Source organism: Trematomus bernacchii, unplaced genomic scaffold, assembly GCF_902827165.1.
Source record: "Trematomus bernacchii unplaced genomic scaffold, fTreBer1.1, whole genome shotgun sequence".
Classification (NCBI taxonomy): Eukaryota; Metazoa; Chordata; class Actinopteri; order Perciformes; family Nototheniidae; genus Trematomus; species Trematomus bernacchii.
Genome location: NW_022987840.1, coordinates 1,754,415 through 1,774,743, shown reverse-complemented (window position 1 = coordinate 1,774,743; position 20,329 = coordinate 1,754,415). Strand labels below are relative to the sequence as shown.

General features: G+C 39.7%; 2 long non-coding RNA genes across 2 annotated transcripts; both read left to right on the top strand.

The window, feature by feature from the left end:
- Nucleotides 1–158: 158 nt before the first annotated feature.
- On the top strand, nt 159–3,735 carry LOC117468540. The gene is made up of 6 exons (XR_004554496.1): nt 159–365; nt 1,574–1,588; nt 1,843–1,869; nt 2,191–2,241; nt 2,491–2,547; nt 3,086–3,735. It is a non-coding gene; the product is annotated as an uncharacterized LOC117468540 (long non-coding RNA).
- Nucleotides 3,736–8,471: 4,736 nt separating this feature from the next.
- Nucleotides 8,472–18,518, top strand: LOC117500492. The gene is made up of 3 exons (XR_004557791.1): nt 8,472–8,560; nt 14,206–14,317; nt 15,688–18,518. It is a non-coding gene; the product is annotated as an uncharacterized LOC117500492 (long non-coding RNA).
- Nucleotides 18,519–20,329: the final 1,811 nt, after the last annotated feature.

Genomic DNA, 20,329 nt, shown 5'->3' with positions numbered 1-20,329 from the left:
TTGATTTGCAAATTTGAGCGGCAAGGAAGAAGAAACCTTGTTTTTATTCAGCGCCCCCTCCCGTCACTGACTGGTATTTTCCAGTCTGCGGTCCTGCCTCTTTAACAAATGGGAGGTTCCTCAGAACACGTGACCTATTTGCATCCAATGACAGAGAGCGAAACACAAAACTGGTTCTAACCGGTTTCGTTCTTATATTTCAGGGTATAAACTACAAAAACATTCGTTTGCATTATACATTCGCCATTTTACACAGCGACTACTCGGTTGTTGTGTGTTATCCCTCTGACAAAAACACCCGTCTTTAAGGTTCTATTTTTGTGAGCTTCCTGTTCAATCCTATCAGCAACATGGGAAAGGCAAAGGTAAGATTTTTAAATGCATTTTGTTTTAACTCGTTGCACTAAGCTCGTTTTATGTAGAGGTTACCGTTAGGCTGCGTTTGACATTATCTGCATCAGAGGAGCGTCATCATCACTAACAAACGCTGCAGCCATGGCGGCCACAGAGCAGAGATCTGGGCGGGCAACCCCCCATTTTTCGAAAAATAAAAAGTTTAAAATCAAAATTGTAACGTAAAATATATGTGTATTAGTGGCACACGACTTATAAACGTACATATTGGTGTTTTCACGCTCTGCGCCAAAGCTTGGACATGTGCAGGCGTTGACATTGCGCTGCCTGTCTTTTCCGTCTCTGGCTGCAGGTTTTGGGGGGAAATCTTGAAGCTGTTTATGTGCAGCTACCCGGTCAAAACGAATGCATAACTCGTGATCGAGTAAATTACCGACTGGTGTGCGATTAATCTAGCAATAAACACATAACTAAAAGCACAACTTGAAAATTTGAGGAAGCAGTGGGGGGAGGGGTGGTCACATTTATTTATTTTTCTCTCTGTTTTGAATAGGAAAAATCCGGCTAATGCACGTTGATTCAAAACAGGTTTAACGTTTCCTCAGCCAGTTTGAATTTAATCAACATTGGTCTTAAAATATCCAGGCCAAGTCAGCTGACGTTACTATAAATAGTGCGTACCATTACACTTACAAATGTAACCATAGCCAAAAAAAAATGCTCCTTTTTAAAAAAATATATATTTTTGTGTTCTTTTTAATTAAGCCTATATTAATTTCTGTGTGGCGATAACTGATCATGATGTATAATGAAAAAATATCCAATGTTTTTAGGATAAAAAGAAATGTAATAAAACATGTTTTATTAGTGAAATGTAATCGTAAATGTTTTTATCTTATTTGTTAAGCTCTGCGGGTCTCCGTTTGCCGTCCTTTAATACGTGGCTACAGATTAGTAATGTAGTAATCTCATCAGTTTCCCAACAGCTGTGTGTCGGCGCGCGTTGATGCAAAACAAAGGAAGCTGTCAGCGCGCCAAATGACAACCAGAACAAATTTGAATTCAAATATGCGCGGGAAGTTTTTTTGAGACGTCCAAACTATGTTTCTTTAGGTTATTTGTTTGTTATTTTTCTTGTTGTTTATTTTGGGACTGTAGTTCGGTTTGGGTTGTCGAGAATAAAATGCTAATATTTTCTTTTCTGTTCTTTTTCTTCCAGGCAGTCGCCACAGAGGTTTGTAAAAAATAATATCGGTTTATTTTTATCATAATATATATATATATATATATATATATATATTTAAATGCTTTGTTATTGCTAGAGTTTTAAACACATCTCCTTTTTCCTCCATTGATAGCTTCATTTTGTTTTTTTGTCATGTTGATTGGACAAGCCTTCTGCTGTGAAATATATGTGTTTAAATTATGCAAATTACTTACAAGTGAAATCTTATCTAAATGTATTTCTTCCTCCTTTCACAATTGCAGAGGAGAGTTTCCCCGCGGCTGGCTGGGGTAAGCTTATATTATATACTGTTTTGCTGGTTTCCTAGTTGGATTCCTAGCAGCATCCTCCTTTGAGGATCACATGTAACCTTGAAATGTAAATGATCATAAATCCATTGGTGTCTATTGGCCTTGCACAAACTTGCTGCATTATCAATTGATCCAAATCTGTTAGTTTTTTCTATATACAATAGTAAACAGGGATTATTTTGAGGAAAGGTCAAAAAGCTAATAATGCAGTTGAGGTCAGCACCTATTATTTTCCATTGTAGCCCATGTTCCTGTGTGTGATCAATTGTCACTTACGTACATGTCTTTTTTTTGTTGCAGAAACTGGGAGCTAAACCGGCAGTGGAGGTAAAGAAGAAGCCTGTTGTGAAGGTATGATATAATTACACAAACAAATCTCAACAACACACCTCTACATGCTGTATGTCACATGTGACACTGTTACATGGTCTTAAGTCCCTTGAAGGGAAATGATCTGTGTCCTAGTTTTGAGAAAACGCAAAGTCCTTATGAGAAACAATTAAGATGTTTCGGTACTCAACATTTTCTTAACTTGTGATGCTTGTGCAGTAAATTGGAAAGCTGTCATTTGTGAGTAAACAATTGTCATGTTGTTTGCAGAAGGCAGCCAAAGCGAAGAAGACCAAGGTAGCCGAGAATGGGAGCGCCAAGGCTGAGGTTTGTTTCTTTTATGAAGTCTTACCCAACACAATGTTTCTTTTCTATTTTGTAGATAATTTGTGCTGTTTTACAAATAAAACACAGTTTATTTATAAATGTATAGTGGGTAGGTAAGTATTACACAAATAACCCTATCAACCATGTCCAGGGGATGAGAGCAATTGTAAAAAATAAATAACTGACAATAATAGTAATATTAAGAAATTATTTCATTATTTGAAGGTTTCTCAATACCTACAATTTTAAATGTTTCCCTAATATCAAAGTAATGCAGATATTTAAAAAGAAGTATGCCTCTACACATGGGTGTTTTTGTGAGCCATAAATAATTATAAACGGAAAAACAGACTGGATTGTAAACTCCAAAGTGGTAGTTTCTTTGGGGACACATTTCTGTCAATACATGTTTTCCTGTGTTATTAGTCAGATGAAATGGAGATAATGGTGTCATGATAAGGGTCACAGTAGAGAGAAATGTACTTTCATACTGACAAATCAAGAAATACTTTAACATGCTGCTCTTTTCTGTCCCCAGGAGCCAAAGGCCGAAGCCACTGAAGCCAAATGAATAACTATGAGCTCACTCTGTGTACTTGGTGATTGTACAGTTTTAAATAAGTATTTTTTACCAAGTTTTATATTACAAATGTCATTTATAGGTTTGTTTTGAACTTGCACTTGATGTAACAAAACGTTTGTTGTCACATTCATATCCATTTTATATCCATTTAAAAACGATTACCGTCCATATCTTGTAGAGGTGGCAGATTAAGTTTGTCTAATCCGTTTTTGTTTTATTTTTGTTACTGCTGAACAATAGATATTTTCCAACAAGTTGGAATCCGAATCTAATTTTAAACATTATAAGGCAGCTAAAGCATATTGTTAAAATTTGATGGAGAATAGGAATTTTGCCTTTATCTCCTTGTATTTTAATGTAAAACTAATACAAAAAATTGCTTACCAAATGTTTTGATGCACTGTATGTTGACACAAGCTCCAGTCAGTCAAACACCACAAAAAAATACTGTTAGGTCAAAAGATTGATACATCCCAAAAACATGTATGATGTGAACCCAGTCATCTGATGAAAAGTTTTGTTAAGTTATGTTTCTGTCCTGACTGAAGCTTTTCTGACTTAAATGGTTGATCTAAATGTTGTTCAATAAAAATTGTCAAAATGTCTCCTTGACTTCACTTTTTTGTGACATGAATAGCTTTATTTATTAATTATGTATGAGGACCATTCCTGTTAGGCATTTCTAAATTATTATACAGTCTGGATTTGTTGAGTTTTGTTGCTCAATTTCTATTTTCAACCTCCTAATTTATATATTATGAAAGCCTTTGTCTTAAGTGGCTCTATTCTATAAAGGGGCTTGGTGGTGGAGGCATGTTGAAATGAAAAACCAGAATATTTTAGATAAATGATCGATCCTTTCACCAAATAAAAGCAAAACCAAAATGTAAAGACATTACCACATCAAGTCATGCAATTGAAACATTACTTTGATAAAACTAGTACTGGGACTCGAGAAATAATTTATTTTGTACTGTTACACTTCTTTGCATTTAAGTTTTTTTGGGATAGTTAATCTCAATGTATGCATGTGCCAACCTTTATATATACAGTCTATGGTGCCAACATATTACTATTTACACTTCATTCAATGTCACTTGTGCCTAAAAAGGTAATTATTCTGCTGTAAATACCTCCATAATAACCTTTATTTAATTTAGATGTCCTGAGATGACTTCCACTTGAGTGTCTTTGCTCGGCAGCAGCAGTAGAGGTCAGTGCTGCGCTGCTGCTCACACATGGGATAATAATCCTCATTCCACAGGGGGGCTCCCTCTCCTTTAACTCCTACAGCTGGGTAAGTAGGTCAAAAATGACGCGTTTTGTTTTGAAACTTTTTCCCCAGCTCAAATCATTGAGGTTGCTGCTTTTTATTGCAGATTGTGGTATATAAGATCATAGATGTAACAGTATCATCATTTTCAAATATTTAACTTTTTAATAAATACACAATGAGGTTTGTGAAAGTACCGAAATCCCTCAAATCCTTGCTAAAGATTACTTGAAACCTGTAAGATTGTCTCAAGCATATGAGAAATGTAACAAAAGAATACCACAATTCACATTTTTTATATATTTATTATCTGCTATTTGTGATGTATTTAATACCCCTCCTTTTGTCTAAATTGTGGTTCATGTTGTGCATTGTTTTTGTGAATACAGTTGTAAATAAAATACTGTAACACATTACTTTTTCTCTCTACAAATCTGTAATTCACTTGTTTAAATGTTGCTTACATCTCACCACAAGATCCACCATGCATCAATTGGAGTTTCTTAACATGCTCAAAAAAAGAACAAAATGAAATGTAAACATAGTGTCCATCTGCTGAGAAGGATTGCGTGATCCCAGAACATCCAATGTGTGGACCTCCTGGGAAGATAACTATTCTACTTTACTTATATTTCACATTTGTATTACCTACAGTATGATCACTTTTTGACAGAAGCCGATAGCGTATTTGAAACGAAGTTGGAAACATGTCACATATCAACGGTCAAGGTGACTGTAGAAAGAATCTCTACCCTTTTCCTCTACGTCAGTGGGTTCATTCCTTAACCAAGAGAAAAAGTGTGACCCCTTTTACGTACTGCAGAGTAAACACATACTTTAAACAGTTAAAGGTCCCATGTCATGCTTTTCCGGTTATTACCCGTCCCCTTGTTGTTATGTAGCTTTTTATGCATGTAAACGGTCTGCAAAGTCACAAACCCTCAAAGTACATCCTGTAGCGAGTAAAACTCTAACACAGAAAATACCTGTCTATGCTGCCCCAGAACGCCTCGTTGGAGATTTCTCTTTTTCTTCCTGGGTACAGTGACGTGCCCATACCCAAATGGACCAATCCGTCGAGCCGTTAACTAGTTACGTCCGCGGAGCCGTTACGTTAAGTCCGTGGATTGGTCCAAATTGACCAATCCGCGGACTTCCTCACACACACACACTCAATCCTTTCTCAGCTGCAGCTCCGCCGATTTCTCCTCCCTGAGACGGCGGGACGCTGTGAGTCGGTGTGTGAGCACACACACAAACTCCCAGCCAGGCTGCGGGTGTGTGTGTTCGGGCTGTGTCTCGCTGTCTCGCAGACGGCCACTGGGCTCATAGGGAGGGGGGGGGCAGGAGCTCCAACAAGCCGTTTAGGACAGAGAGTGAATACACATACTATACAGAGATGCTGTATGAGAAACCAATGCGATTTAGGAAAATTGCACAATATAAATCTATTTTAGTAGACCTCAACAATGGAATTATGATCAGTAGAAATGGTCATGACATAGGACCTTTAACTTTTGACTGCCTGGTGTGTGACACACCAGGCAGTCACCAGAGAACTCGCCGACACCGACACCAGTTCCATCGACGAGTTCTCCTGCGTCTTGGCCATGTGTCGCACTGGAACACACCGCAAAGACTTCAGCCGAGCACATGAATGATGAAATGAGCACATAAAGTGCAGACATACTATAAAATCACAGTTAATAGACCTGCATCTGATGATCGCAGTGTTCTGGCGGGTGTGTAGTTTATTGAGTCAGCAATGTAGTAATGTAATAATGGCCACTTCTTGCTAAATTTACATTTCCATGTGATGCTTTTATCCGAGGCGACTCACAATAGGTAAATGAACAGCAGTAGACAGTATCTCATTTACTTAGACACTGTACTTAAGGACAATGTTGAGGTACTTGAGACTAAGGCCACATTTACACGAGAACGAAACGGCTTGTATCTGCATAGTTTCTCTTACATATAGCCCTATTATTTACACGAGGCCGTAACAAACGGACCCCACAAACGATAACGGGTCCCAAGGTGGATAGATTTGCAAACGAAACTCTCTGGGGGGTCAAACGAGTCCGTGTAATCGCCTCTATACGAATATTTCCTGAAAAAATAACGATAGCCCCACCTCTCCCCGCCTCTGCTGCTCACTGCTGTAGCATGGCCAGTAGCTACTGTCAGTAGCTACTGCTAGTGCTACTGCTACTGACCATGCTACAGATGTGAGTACAACATCTACAGCTCGACCATGCTACAGATGTTAGTGCAACATCTACAGCTCCTCTACCACAACCATCAGCAACAAGTGGACATGGAGAATTACATGAACCACTACATATTGCTAAATCCACCGCGGGGCATAAACAGAAGGGTAGCCATGGCAACATTGCTCCGGGCTGCTCCAGGGTCTTCTTCACTGCTTTTGGTGTATTTTGTGGCGGAAGTTACAGCGCCACTTACAGTCCCGGCATATGTACTACAGCGTTTCCAGCGCTTTCGAGTGGAAGTACAGCGCCACTTACAGTCCCGGCATATGTACTACAGCGTTTCCAGCGGTCTCGTTTGAACAGACACGTTAAATGAAACGAATGCATGTGAACGGAAGACTTTTTTGAAAACGCATACTGTGCATAAACGCAAACGTTCCCGTGTAAAAGCAGCCTAATCCTGCAACTTTATACTGACAAATAAACCGATGAGATGAAAAACCGGACTTGACCAAACAAATCACGGAGCTCTCAGCAGAGGACAGCCGGGGACGCTCCCGCCGATATCAGAGATGTCCCTGCTGTGTGGGAGGTAAGAGAGGACATTTAAGGGCTATGTTTGATGTCTTTTAAGTATCACCTGCTGGGGTTTAGCTGCTGTCCTGTGCCTTTTTAAATCGTTTGTTTACGTCCCTCACTTCCGTTTCGCTTCTCATTTGCTAGCGAACAGCTGATCAGAGTGGTTTCTTGGCCCGATAGCTTGTGTCCGTATTTTGGCCGATTCAACATGTTGAATCGGCCATGTGTCGACCGTGAAAGGTCAAATAAGGCGTGTCACGGCCGAGGGTTCGGGACACACCAAATTGACTTTGGGCGACAAGGAACGCGTTGTCGCCAGACAACCGAAGACGGCCGAATACGGCCTGGTGTGTCAGGGCCTTAACACAATCCTCCTTAAAAACTGAGATTGTATTTAGGCTATCAACGTCGAAAACTTCTGCTGGTATCACCCTTCCCCCCCAGCTATACCACACAAGGAGTAACATATCATTTCAGTGATGTATGTGTTTCACTCGACAGCTTGTCTCGCCTCAGTGTGGACGACACCATCCTTCTTCCGCTGACCTCAACCAAAGGGCTCTGCAGTCACCTTTAGTTCATTTACATTTTGTATTATGGGAACTGAGGGAAGCTAGTGATCAGAAACATTTTGAATATACTATTTTCAAGGCAAGAATGTTTCAGATGTAGGTCTATTTTGGAGAAAAAAATGTTGATCAATTAAAAAATTTCCTCCATATTGGCTTCAGAATAAATTGTAAATAAATGATGGACTCTGGTAAGTTTCCTCATATAAAATGTGGAATACAAACACTTGTATATTTGCAAATGCAATGCTCCCATTCCTGGAGCCTACACAATGCATCTTTAGTCCAATAGCAATAAGTTAACTAACTCTTCAAAACAAATGTTTCCCCCAAAGATCAACCCACTTTAATGTTTAAATAAAAAATATTCATACCTGATTTCACAATTTAAGACTTAAACGTTCAACTTTATAAATACAATAATGTACTTTAGCTATTTTATTTAGGCACATACATCCAAAGTGTTAACGTGACATTTGCAGGTAGAAAATCTACGTGCTGGTATTTTACGTTACGTGACAAAGATAAACAAGACGTGACAAATTGCCAGCAATCCGCTAACATGTGTGCACCAAACGTGGACGAGACCATTTCTCCCAGACGTGGGGGTCTGTGTATTTCGCATGCACTATGCATTGTGTGTGCTGCAGGACTCAGAGTGCCCCACCCCCCCGTGCACATAGAACATGTGACGGCCTCCTATAAAGACTTTACATCGTGGACACACTGTACTTTCCAGCCAAACGCCGACTGGACATCCCCCAAACCGTCCAGAAACCAGGTGCAGCTGCAGGTAAGCAATTAGCTTATTAATTTGATACTTTAACTGGAGTATAATGATCGAAATACCTTACAATATTGCATATTTTAAATAAAAAAAAAAAAACGTTACCGTCCACAGCTTGTTCCTCACTGGTTTCTTCATTATTATTTTTAAAGGAAAGTAGCCTTTTGTCTCTTGGGTGCTGTTTTTACTTGATTTAAGCTGTATATTATTAAGTAAAACTTGAATATGTGTTTGGTTTTGCAGAGGTTTAAGAAAATCACTAACTAAAACTGGAATTTAGCTGTCTCTGGTTAAAAGAAAAATGAGTAAATTCTCGCTGATGTGGCTTTTGGGAACTATGACATTTAAAGGGAAAACACCCCCAAAAATGTTTGCCATTTATAAATTGAATATTCAAGTTAATATATTTTATAAAAGTGAACACCAGGAGGTTATTCTGGTGTATTATTTAGCTGACTAGGATTGGAGTTGTTTTGGTTTCTTGAACAAATTGTCTTTCTTTTTGGCAGTGTGACTGTTTGCTTGGTTTAAATGCATTGGTTTTTAAAATGTCCATTAGGGAACATTGTGTCATTTTAATGTATTTAATGACGCTTTTCATGGTAAAAATTGCAAGTGTGAGCTAAATATCTAAAAGGGAAATCTTGGCTTTTGTTGCTTTTTGCAGCCAGAAATCCTGCAAATATTTTAAATGGACTCATGTTAAAGTGATTTATTGTCATTTAGCCTCCTTATAAAGTCAGATAGACCTTCTCTGACCTTTTTTTATGAAGTCTGTGCGTGGCAAGTCATCTGTACATGTTGTACCCTAGCCGTTCACACACCGTTTTGGAAGCTGTCTCCTTGATAGTGCAGCCAGTTTGAGCTTGTGAATGATCAAATATAGTTAAATGTGCATTGCATTTAGAATTTTTAAGATGCATATGAAGGTTTGTATAATTAACTTTTAGGCACAGAAATCCACCCAACTGCTTTTTACTGCTGTCTGGTCAGCTTTTCTCAATCTGCATATCACTGATTGGATTAAAGTCTGTACTTTTGGTCACTTTCTCACCTTGATTGATTAACACCAATGTGTCAGCCTAGTGAATGGCTTTTAACAGCAGGAGGGTAAACAGTTTATCTCAATGCTAATTTACAAGAGATCTGGCTCATTTAAATGACAAAAGCTTCCTTAAATCCTGTACCCTTCCAAATGCAAGTTTTTCCTTGTGCCAGCCATGTTTGCTTCTTCACAGCTGGGGCCCAAAATGGAGGTCATGGCTTTGGTGACATTGTCAAGTACCTCTTGAGTACAACGGCTGCTATGGGGAAGAATAATCTGAATGCTGACCATCCATTTTATTCGGTCTTGTGTCTTTAAAATGTGTTGGCTAAAATGGGGGAAGTTGATCAAATGCAATTTTTTTTGGATAATCTAATTTTGTTTCTGACCTTTATCCCAAGCCAAAACATTGAAATCATAGCAATGAGCTGATCGTGCATTGAGCTTTGAGAACTTGCCACAGTTATTTTTTAATTCTTCTTCGTTTTCTGAGATGTTATTTATGGAATGGAATACTGGATGATTCATATTGAGATTGTTAATTGTAGTTGTTACTTACAGCCCTAATTATTTGATACAAATTTGTATTCAGTTCGGTGCAACCTTTTGGTGTCTTCCGTTCTTGACAAGGAACAAAGTGTTTTTGTATGTCTGAACAGTGTGTTTAGCGACCGGTGCTGAACCAACATGGTAAACTGCTCACATTTTGTTATACTATACACAGTATGTAGGTTGATGCAAGGTGCGCAGAGAGTGAAACATTTTAGCTGCACACTTCGTTAAACCATGTGCTGAAGTTGGTTTTGCAAGCTGATTGGCCGAGTGAGACTGTCATATTATGGTCAGAGCAAATTACATGCTGGAGCGAAGACCCGCCTTACGTTTCCCGGTCAGCAGAAACGACAACAGAGAGAGAGAGAGAGAGAGGGAGAAAGTTGTGTACAAGAAGAGCACGGTGGGTTGGCGTTAGTCCACTGCTGTAGGGGATGTGGAAACATATCGAACATGCCACCAAACATTCAACGTCATCAACCAGATGTGGCGATCACCAGGATGAGGGGGAGATCAACTATTTATCACCACTGCTTAAAGCAACCTTTAAAAGGTTAACGCGATTACTGAAGCACTTGGAATTTAGCCAATATGGAACAAGTTTTGTTAAAGTCAATATTTTTTAATAATTACACTTCATATCATATGAAGTGCTTTTGAAGCGGGGACCTTTTTTGAGAAAGTGGTCATTCAGGGTAATACAGAAGTGTTACTACAATCCTAGTAGGAACACGGTGTTCATTTGTGATGATGGACTCTGGATTTTTGAAGTCCTAATATTCATTTGAGAACTCATGTGCACACACGGCCTTCCGCTTAGCAGTTTCCAGTTGCAGTATCAAATCACACAAGCGTGTGCACATGGCAGGAGAAACCACAGAAGCAGAGAAACCTTGGTAACAGTCGTGTACATGCCGGAGTCATGAATGTTGCGTGTGTGCAGCTGGTGATGCCGAGCGATTGCATGACTAATGAGGTTGATGATGTAATCCTTAGCTGCTGTTGCCCAGCAGGAGATTTTTATTTTGTCGATGGTTGTGCTGCAGCTTCTGATGCATCAGCCTTTCACACGGCTGTCGTCCACACTCACTCGCAGGAGATCCCCTCCTGCAGGCAGGGGCGTGGGCTGCAGGGAGAGTGACATGGAAAGGCGGGACCAAGAGAGGAGGAAAGGAGAACCAATGACATTTCATTGGCTGTTTGGAATTGAGTACACGGTGTACCCAGTAAATGTTTTTGGGCCTAATTTAGTCTGATTGACATCCTCAAGGTTTGTTTATATTGACAATCTCAGCGGGAGAGATTAATTTTAAAGAATCCATGGCCCAGCCCTCTTTGTGTTTTTGCAGCTTCTCCTGCTGGAAATGATTCTGCCATTGCTGTTTCTTCATTCAATAAATATGATTTAGACCAAGGTGGTACCACTGAAGATCAAGAAGCGTTTCATTTGAGAGTAAGTACGAAGAAGTTTTGCCAGAACGCAAACACCAGACCAAAATCTTCCTCTGTTACTCATTGAGTCTGTCTGCAGCAGGTATTTTGAAATATGGACTGAAGTAATATGCACATAGGGAAACACCCTCTTGCTTTTATGCTAGGCCTCAGGTAAACCAGAATAGTTCACAGGTGATTCACCTGGCCTCCTGCCGAAGCATGTAGTCAGCCACTTCTAAACACTGACGCAGATACTGAATCAGCTGCCAGTAAGGATTTCCTGCATTCAGACTGAAGGTTTGTTGTTCTTGTCCCCTATACACATAAGGATTAGGGTTATCTTGTCATGATATGATGCGAACATTGGAGAAAAGGGCGTTTGGGCGTTTGTTGTAAAGTAGGTAAAACATATTTCGCTGAGCTGTCCCTGTCTTATGGAAACCTGGTACGCAATAAGCCTGCACACCTTAACACGGCTAATTGCTCTCTGTGAAATGGTTTTTAAAAGAGCCTCAGGTAACTACTGTTAGCCGCTCTTTTTCTCCCATGGCTGTCTCTACAAACACAAACACAAACATGCAGGGTAAATAGTTGACACCACCTAAAGGCAATATTGGATTATAGTACACTTGCTTAGACTCAAATTCCAAACGTGGACACAATTTCCTAGTTGTAGTGTTCAAGACAAATGCTCTGGCCTTTGCTATTAATGTGACATATTTGGTTCTTCATTAACAATGAAATTAGAAGTCCTAGATCAATTATAGATGCTAATTTGGAGCAGATGATTTGTGTTGTCTTTTGCTCAAGATGAGACCAAACTCCTCCTGAAGCCCAAATATTGGGATCGTTTGATGCTCTATTTAAGTTGCAGCCCATCACTAACAAATCCATGTGGATGTTAGTGAGAACTCAAATTGCGTGATGTAAACATTGCTTTGTCTCAATCATTCAAGCATGTATGAAGAGCTAGTGCATCTAGTTGTTAAATGAAATGGAAACAGATTACATAACACACTCAGCCATTTGAGCAATCTAAACGCACGAAATAAGAGAAAACGTTTCAAAAAGGGGAACTCTATTGTCCCGTGTTTCCAATCTTGAGGTTTGTTGTGTTCTTGTTGGAGTCATGAGATCTGTGACATTCATTTCTGCTCCATTTTTAGAATAAATGGGCACATCATTCTGGTTATGTAATGCTACACTTTGACACGCATGCTGCTTTAGGAAGGCACTGTCACGCTGTATTGTTTTTAAAATTATAATCCCCTTTACCTTGAGCAAATCACTTTTGACATTTCACAAAGTGTTTTTCTTTTTTTGGAAGGAGAAGGGAAGGGCTGTGTTTGGGAAAGCGACCCACTGAGAGTAATGTGTTTCGACAGCGTGTGTGTGTGTGTGTGTGTGTGTTTGGAAGTGGGTGTGTGCTGAAGCCGAGCCCGTAGATCTGGTTGGGTGAGAGCGGAGCTGTATAAAAAGGCGGTGCACAGCGCAGAAACTCTCAGTAGTTCAAGTTCATCACTCTGTTAGGCATCAGTCAGGATTTTTTTTTTTAGCGTGACTGGGAAGTATAAAGATCCTGCTCGTCTGTTTTGGGCTTTTTTTTTTTGGGCCATCAAACGACCTAGAAGGTGAGGAATCCCAACCTGTTGGGTTTTGTCGAACAAGACCAACTTTTCAGGATGTTGAAGGTTGGATTAAATGTGTCTTTCCTCGTAAAGGGTGCAACTCCAACCCGGTTGGGATTTTAATGTGTAAACCTGATCCTCAGTCCTTACCTTCCCTCGAACCTTTACCACAAATGCAGTTGTCTATACCTGAAAGGGATCTATCTGGTCGTCGTTTATGACTCTTACACCTGGGGGTTTGCTTCTGCAAGGCACAACCTCATCTCCTTCTTCTTGTCTTTCTGCGACACATTTTTTCTATGCGATTCTTTCCCAAATCTTGCACCAGTTTGAAAAAGTTAAATCATATCTTCTTGTTGGTTACTTTGTTCTCTAACATCATGGTTGGACATCCATCGTTCCTATATGCTTTTCTTTGGTGCTCATTCTCGGATAGTCCAACATTTGTGGAACACTCCTTTTTCATCTATTGATGGGACTTTTCATGTGTGAATAAATGAAATTGTTATTTTCTTTGCTGCTTCATGTCATGGCGTAGCATGAATAGAGGCACTGTTAGTTTGGTTAAAAATAATCAATTTAATAACCATGGGGTTTAAGGGGCATTCCGGGTGAGCAACGTAATCGGCGCTAAAATAAATGTATTAGCACACGGTCGGTATAAGTTGTGTTTCCGTACACATTGGGCCGCTTTGTGCCATAGCTGGAGGCGGTAGATGTTCCTTCCCATTGCATGGATCAGATGGTTTTCATTCATTTGCAAGTCAATGTTCTCTTCCTCTTTTGGCAGCAGAACTCCATTAAATGTTTGGCAAGGAAAGGAGATTGTGTCTGCTGCTTCTATAGAAGTTGAGCAATGCTTGGATACTAGTTTTACAACTCACCGTCACCTCCAATGACTATTTTCTAGCCGTATTGCTTAAATGGTAACACAAATGTTTCTGTCAGATTGCGGCTCAATTACTTAGTGAATTCTCCCTTTTACATTGCAGGTCTTAAGAGCCCCCCAGCTCTTCCCTCTGTTTCGAACAACCTCACACCACATCAACAGACATGATCATCAGACTGGGCAGACTGACACCTGGATACTTCCGCCTCCTCCAGGTATGTGCTGCTTCACCACAATGTTGATAATGAATGAAATGTACAAACTGTATTTGAAGTAGTCTCTGTTGAGTCGCTTTATATTGGCACACTCACTAATCTCCACATAGCCATCTGTATGAGTAATGTAGGGTTTAAATACTCGCTTTAGAGCTCCACAGGCCTCGTGTTCACTTTTGGCCAATTGTATTGTTTCTGTTAACCGTCCCATTAAATGTATACTCTGCTTATGGAGGCATTAACACTACACATAATTATGCACACTACTCAGACAAGGGGCCCGCTGTCTGTGACCCACAATTTGCTTTCATCACTAGTATAATTAGGGGTGACACTAAAAATCATTTCCCCTACTTTTCTTTTCTTTTGTTCCTCCCACTGTCACCATAATCTACTCATCGGTAGTGACCCGCCATGTCGCCACCATTGTGTAAAGTCTTTGTTGGCTCATTTACACTAATTTGGAGACAAAGGGTGTCTGCTCATATGGCTTCGCATTGACTCAAAAGCTCAGCAGACTGTAGAAAAGTGACTGGCTCTTACATAAGATTTGACACCCTGGTGCGACTGTACATTTTTCTTTGTTGATGCCGCACAGTTATTGGGGAGAGTATAATACAAAGGACTGCTTTTCTTTGGATTTATATCATGTCCAGTTTCACATTGTGCTCTAAATTTTAAAATCTTTAAAAAGATGAGTTTGCAAGTTCTGCAAAAAGTGTTTGAAATCCTTATAAAAGTTGCCATATTAACGACAATATCCATACAATAAAATAATTGGTTAAACATTTTTTAAGTGATCAACAAACCTGCCATTTAATCTGTAAACATTACCCATGGCATTTTGCTAATGGGGTGTGTCTTTATGTATAATATATTTACATTCATTTGATATTTTTAAGTATGGGCAGCTTACTCTTTATTAATGCTGACCCTTTCTCTCTGCTTAAGGCCCAGGGGTCCTACGGGTAAGAGCGTTTAGAGACCCCACAGCAGGACCTGATCTAATTTAGGCAGTCATTCTATACACCACAATCTGATTGATTTTGGGTGCATGTTTTGCTTCTTATACTTTATTTTGTGGACAGAACATTGTGTTCCCTATTGCTAAAGTCTCTCCCCCTCCTAAATGTGTAATAACTTTTCCTGCCAAAGGTTGGGTCGTGTGGCAGAGAGCGTTTGAACTCTAGTAGCAGATGTTTTTTTTCTTCTAAGGGAGATGCCTTTTTAGCACAAAATATTTGCTTTTCTGCAGGTTTGACCAATCTGGCCTCGGCATCTTTGTTGTCAAGAAACCTGTTCTGAATGGGTCTTTGTTTCCACCGTTGGTTGACCTCTAACCTTTGCCCTGTTTGTTTTCATCTCTGCAGAGGCAAGTTGCCGGTGAGGTGCAGACGCAGCCACAAGACCGTGCCGTCAACCAGATCGCCATGATGCTGGCCATCATGGGCCTGAGTCTGTCCTACTACAGTGCCAAACAGATGACTGAGAAGGTCCACGTCCAGCCTGCGCCCTGAAAACACACGGCTGCTCTGATGATAGAGATGATGGAGATGATGGATGAGCCGATGAGAAGCGAAGGAGGTGGAGCGAGATAGGGGTGGGAAGACGCCGCAGAGACACAGCGGTGTCTTCCAGGACCACACACTTTTCTAACCTCACAGTCATAGTCGCATACAGACACTGAATTTCTGGGATCCCTCACCCTGCGCAGATACTTCAGGGCAGTTCAAAGTGATTTCTATATTTTCTGCTGTTGGGACCTTGGGGGGGTTTGGGGATGGATCACTTGGGGCTATGGATAAGACTGGTTTATGGACTGGTTTTGGGGGTTGATCAAAACCAGCTGACTGCCAACTGGGTCTGACCGTTAGTTGTTACAAAGGTACATGCTTGCAAGATGCTGTCAATACTGTTCTGAGCTACAAAAAGGGAAAAATACTCTTATAACTGTGAATTCTGCTCAAAGCCTGAACCAAATGGGGTTAAATGATGAACGGTAATGTCGTCTTTTTAAGGGAAAGGCTGACTGCAATTGAGATGTACCTTGTAACAAAGTGATGGCAGACCCATGTTTTAAAGGGGATGAAAATTAGCCCAACCTTTTTTTGTTTTGGTTTTTGCTTCATGAGAGAACCTTGCAGAGCCTTGTGAACAGATAGGGATCTGTATTCACAAATTGTCAATATGATATACTTGTGAAATGTATCTGCCAGGTGTCAGAAATTCAGTGAATAGTTGTGCAGAAAAGTTTTAACTGCTACAATAGATCTGCACAGGGTTTTCAAACTACCCACTACCTATTTTTCATTTTGTAATGGTTTTTGTTTCCTGTGATTTCAAACAGTTTTAACACAAATCAATGAAGTCCTGTTAAAATGATGTGTGACGACCTTAATAAGCACCCTGGTTAAGAACACAATCTGCTACATGTTAATGTAAACATTTAACCATACTGAACATTGCATGGGTGTGCAGACTTTCAATCAATGCAAAATGAATAAGTATCCTGTTTTGATGATGAATGTATTACTTTATTTTGTAATGATTTAATAAAGCTGTGAATATTTTGAGATGTACAGTGGAAACTTAGTGATTATTTAAAAATATTGATTGCTAACTCTGATCAGTAACAAACTCTTGTTTCTCTACAAAATGAAGTCGGTCTCTGCAGTTGAGTTTAAACAGTTCCTTGTTTGGCACGGGGGCCTGCAGCTGTATTTTTTTTTTCTTTCTTCCGTATTCTCCAGTTAGTGAACCATCTGCACATGCAAGCCCAGCTTTATAGTGAATTTGCAAAAATGTGGTTAGGAGATGGCTTTGATTGTCAGAATAGAGGGTTGGTGCAATAAAGGTATTGAAGGAAGGAATCTCGAGGTGTAAGGAGAAAATGCTCAACAACTCTTCGTTCTTTTTACTTTGTTATGAGCATGTAGTCTTCTTTACTAGAGATTGGATTACAGACGGTAGGCTTTAAGGAAAGCATAAAGATGGAATGTTAAAGCATATAGTAAGACTATACAACTGAAGGATGTTCGTAGCGATGAGGGATTATTATTTGTATGGTTAGCTTGTAAATGTGCCTTAAAGTGATGTCACTAGATGGCAAATTAGAGAACAAATGGGTCCGGCCCTCCACATTAGGAGTCAATCCCTCACACGGGGTACATTCTTGAGGTTTTAAAGACCTATTTCCTCAGTGACATGGGTATATATCGGTTATTGTAAGACATCGCGCTTTGATCCCCTGCAACATGGACACGTTTGAGGCGGATTGGTTCGTGCATTTTTGCATGCCCTGCTTTCTCCTACAGGGCGTAGAGTTTAGAAAGTGCGCATGCCTGTTCACCGTCTGATGTGATGTCGTGTGACAGGCTGAGACCTCGTTGGGCGCCACGTGCCTCTCTGCCCACGCCACAAGCTCCTCCCCCTCACCCCCCCCACTCGAACATCACTGGGCAAATATCCCACTTTGCCGTTTCGGTGATGCTAGGCTCAGGACACAACCCTTAACTCGGGGCACCCATTGGCTAACCAGTGATGCGTCACCAAAATCGGCCTGGTTCTGAGCCACAGAGACAAAGGGAAGGGGGGGGGGAATGTGGATGAGGAGGTTCATTATGAGGGATGGAAGTGGGGGCTTCCTTTCCTTTGTTTTATTTATTTAAACGTCTAATGAATTCTCTCAACGTGGCATAAAAGTACACTCGGGATAGACGTGGACGTATCAATTCAAACTAAGCAAGGATCTGCAGATGGGGTTTTTTTAGATGTTGGGGAAGGCCTTAATGACATTTTTTGTTATCCAGGAATGGGTGAGATTTGCAGCTGCAGGTGTAAAACATAACCAGGACTGAAGCTCAATCGCAGTTGACCGTCAAATGTAATATTCTCAATCTTTAAGAAGGGATTTTGATAGCAATATGCTGAACTTGTGTTCATGATGATTCTATATAGCAGTGTGAGTTTGTTGCTTCTGTATAATTGTGTATAATAACTATGACCTGATTTTCGACAGTCTGTATAATAGAAAAATCCTGTACATTTGATCAGATGCAATTCAGCACTTTAGATATGTTTTTGTTTCAAAAAGTATCATACTGTTTTTGTGGAAGAGGAAGGTTTTGAGCCTTGCAAGGCCAACCTGTGAACATATATCATGCGTTGCTGCTTTTTGCTCAATAAATATATTCAGATTTCATATTTGCTTTGTGTATTTCTATGAACTTTAGTATACTATTCAAGACTTTCTTTATCACCATTTTTCTTAATGCATAAAAAGACAAATTACGTTCCTCGAGCAGTACATAAGGGAAACAGAAAAAACAAACAGGAATTTTATTTGAATGCTAGCTGACCGACTCGCCTATTGTTGAACCACTCCTGTGGCAATACTGTAAGCAAGGGAGCTAACTACAGCTAGCTATATTGTTGTATTCCCTATATCTCAGATCCAAGACAGCCCCGCGAGCATCTGCATCCAATTTTATATCTGCTCCACTCTTTTAAAAAATTGACTTTTCCGCCTCTCTTATCACTAAAAGCCTACTTGTTTGAGGATTATGATATTGAACTTGTTTTGCAATCAACTCTATGGACCACAGGTACCTGCCATGCCCACAAAACTAACAATTAAAATGCTACCTTAGCCTGGTTATTGAATACAGACAACATGTAGGTTTATAGGTTTGCTATTGCTGTTAGCGCCCTTATATCTCCGCCCTTTAAACCTCTGGGTGAGTGATGTGGGACGCCATGTTCTGTTTTGTAATCTCTCAGATTTTTTTTTCTATCTCCCTATGGCTTCCTTTTCATTAGGATTTACTGAAAAGCGGCTTATCTCTGGCCTCGAAGGGCTGTTTGTTTCTCTATTTATGGGCTCAAAGGTTTTTTTCCCACTGCTTTTATGACCACTTATGACTGTTGCTAATCGATGTCATATTTTCAGAACAAACAGGAAAGAGTTGCGATTGAAGAGATTATTAAACACTGCATTTTAACATAGTGCTTAATGTGACAACAAGGTAGTGTTACTAATGCAATGAATAATGTGGAAAAAGGACACTGCATATTGCACCACAGATATAAAAGAAAATACTTTCAACCAAGTTGTGTTGATCACTTCATCACAAGTTGTAAATATTGTATGGATTTAAATGTCTCTTTCTTAGAGTTTTCATCTCTGGTATAGTTATTTTTCAAGTATGTTAGCTATGCTAGCAGCAGGCTGTGCTAATGGTAATGTGCTTCAGTCAGTAACTTTACCAAAAATAACTTTCCTTTCAGCGATCAGTTGTGTTTAGTACTTATAACAATGTTAGAAAGAAAAACAAGATGGTAAAAGATGGCAAATATAATAGCATTAACACTTTACGCATTCATTAACATTGTAAGCATTCTGACATTAGCATTTAGCTTCACCTGACAGGCATGGCTGTACACTAAAAGTCTTGTTTAAACCTACAAACTGGATATTGTTTTTATTTTAAAACCATCATTGTCTGTCACACAACCTAAAATGACCATTTGTTCTTCTTTCCCCGTGTGACCAGGAAACACATGGAGGGAACCATCTCCAAATCATGTTGCAAAACGTTTCCAAAAAGGAAATCACCAGAGGAAGTAAAACACAACTCTTTGGCATCGACACACAAGTTTGTGTCTGTAATGTCATGACAAAAATATGAGTCAAGAACGACAATGTTGAGTTGAGTATTTTGACTTTACTATTTAGGACATCCTACACGGCATTCTTCTGTCTTGCTAGTAGCCTAATGGATAAAAGTAGCCGAGCAAACACATTTAATAAAAATGGTCTGGATCCAGTATATAAAAAATAGCCTTTGAAAAACTTTGTCTGCCTTAATTCTATCTGGAAATGTGTTGAATGGTTTTGACAGTGTCACTAGTTTCTAATGTAATTCAGCTTAAATAAAGAATTCACAGTCACGACAACTTCAGCTGTTTTAGGTTTTCTTTTAAAGTTGCCTCCAATAAATGTTTGTGGCGGTA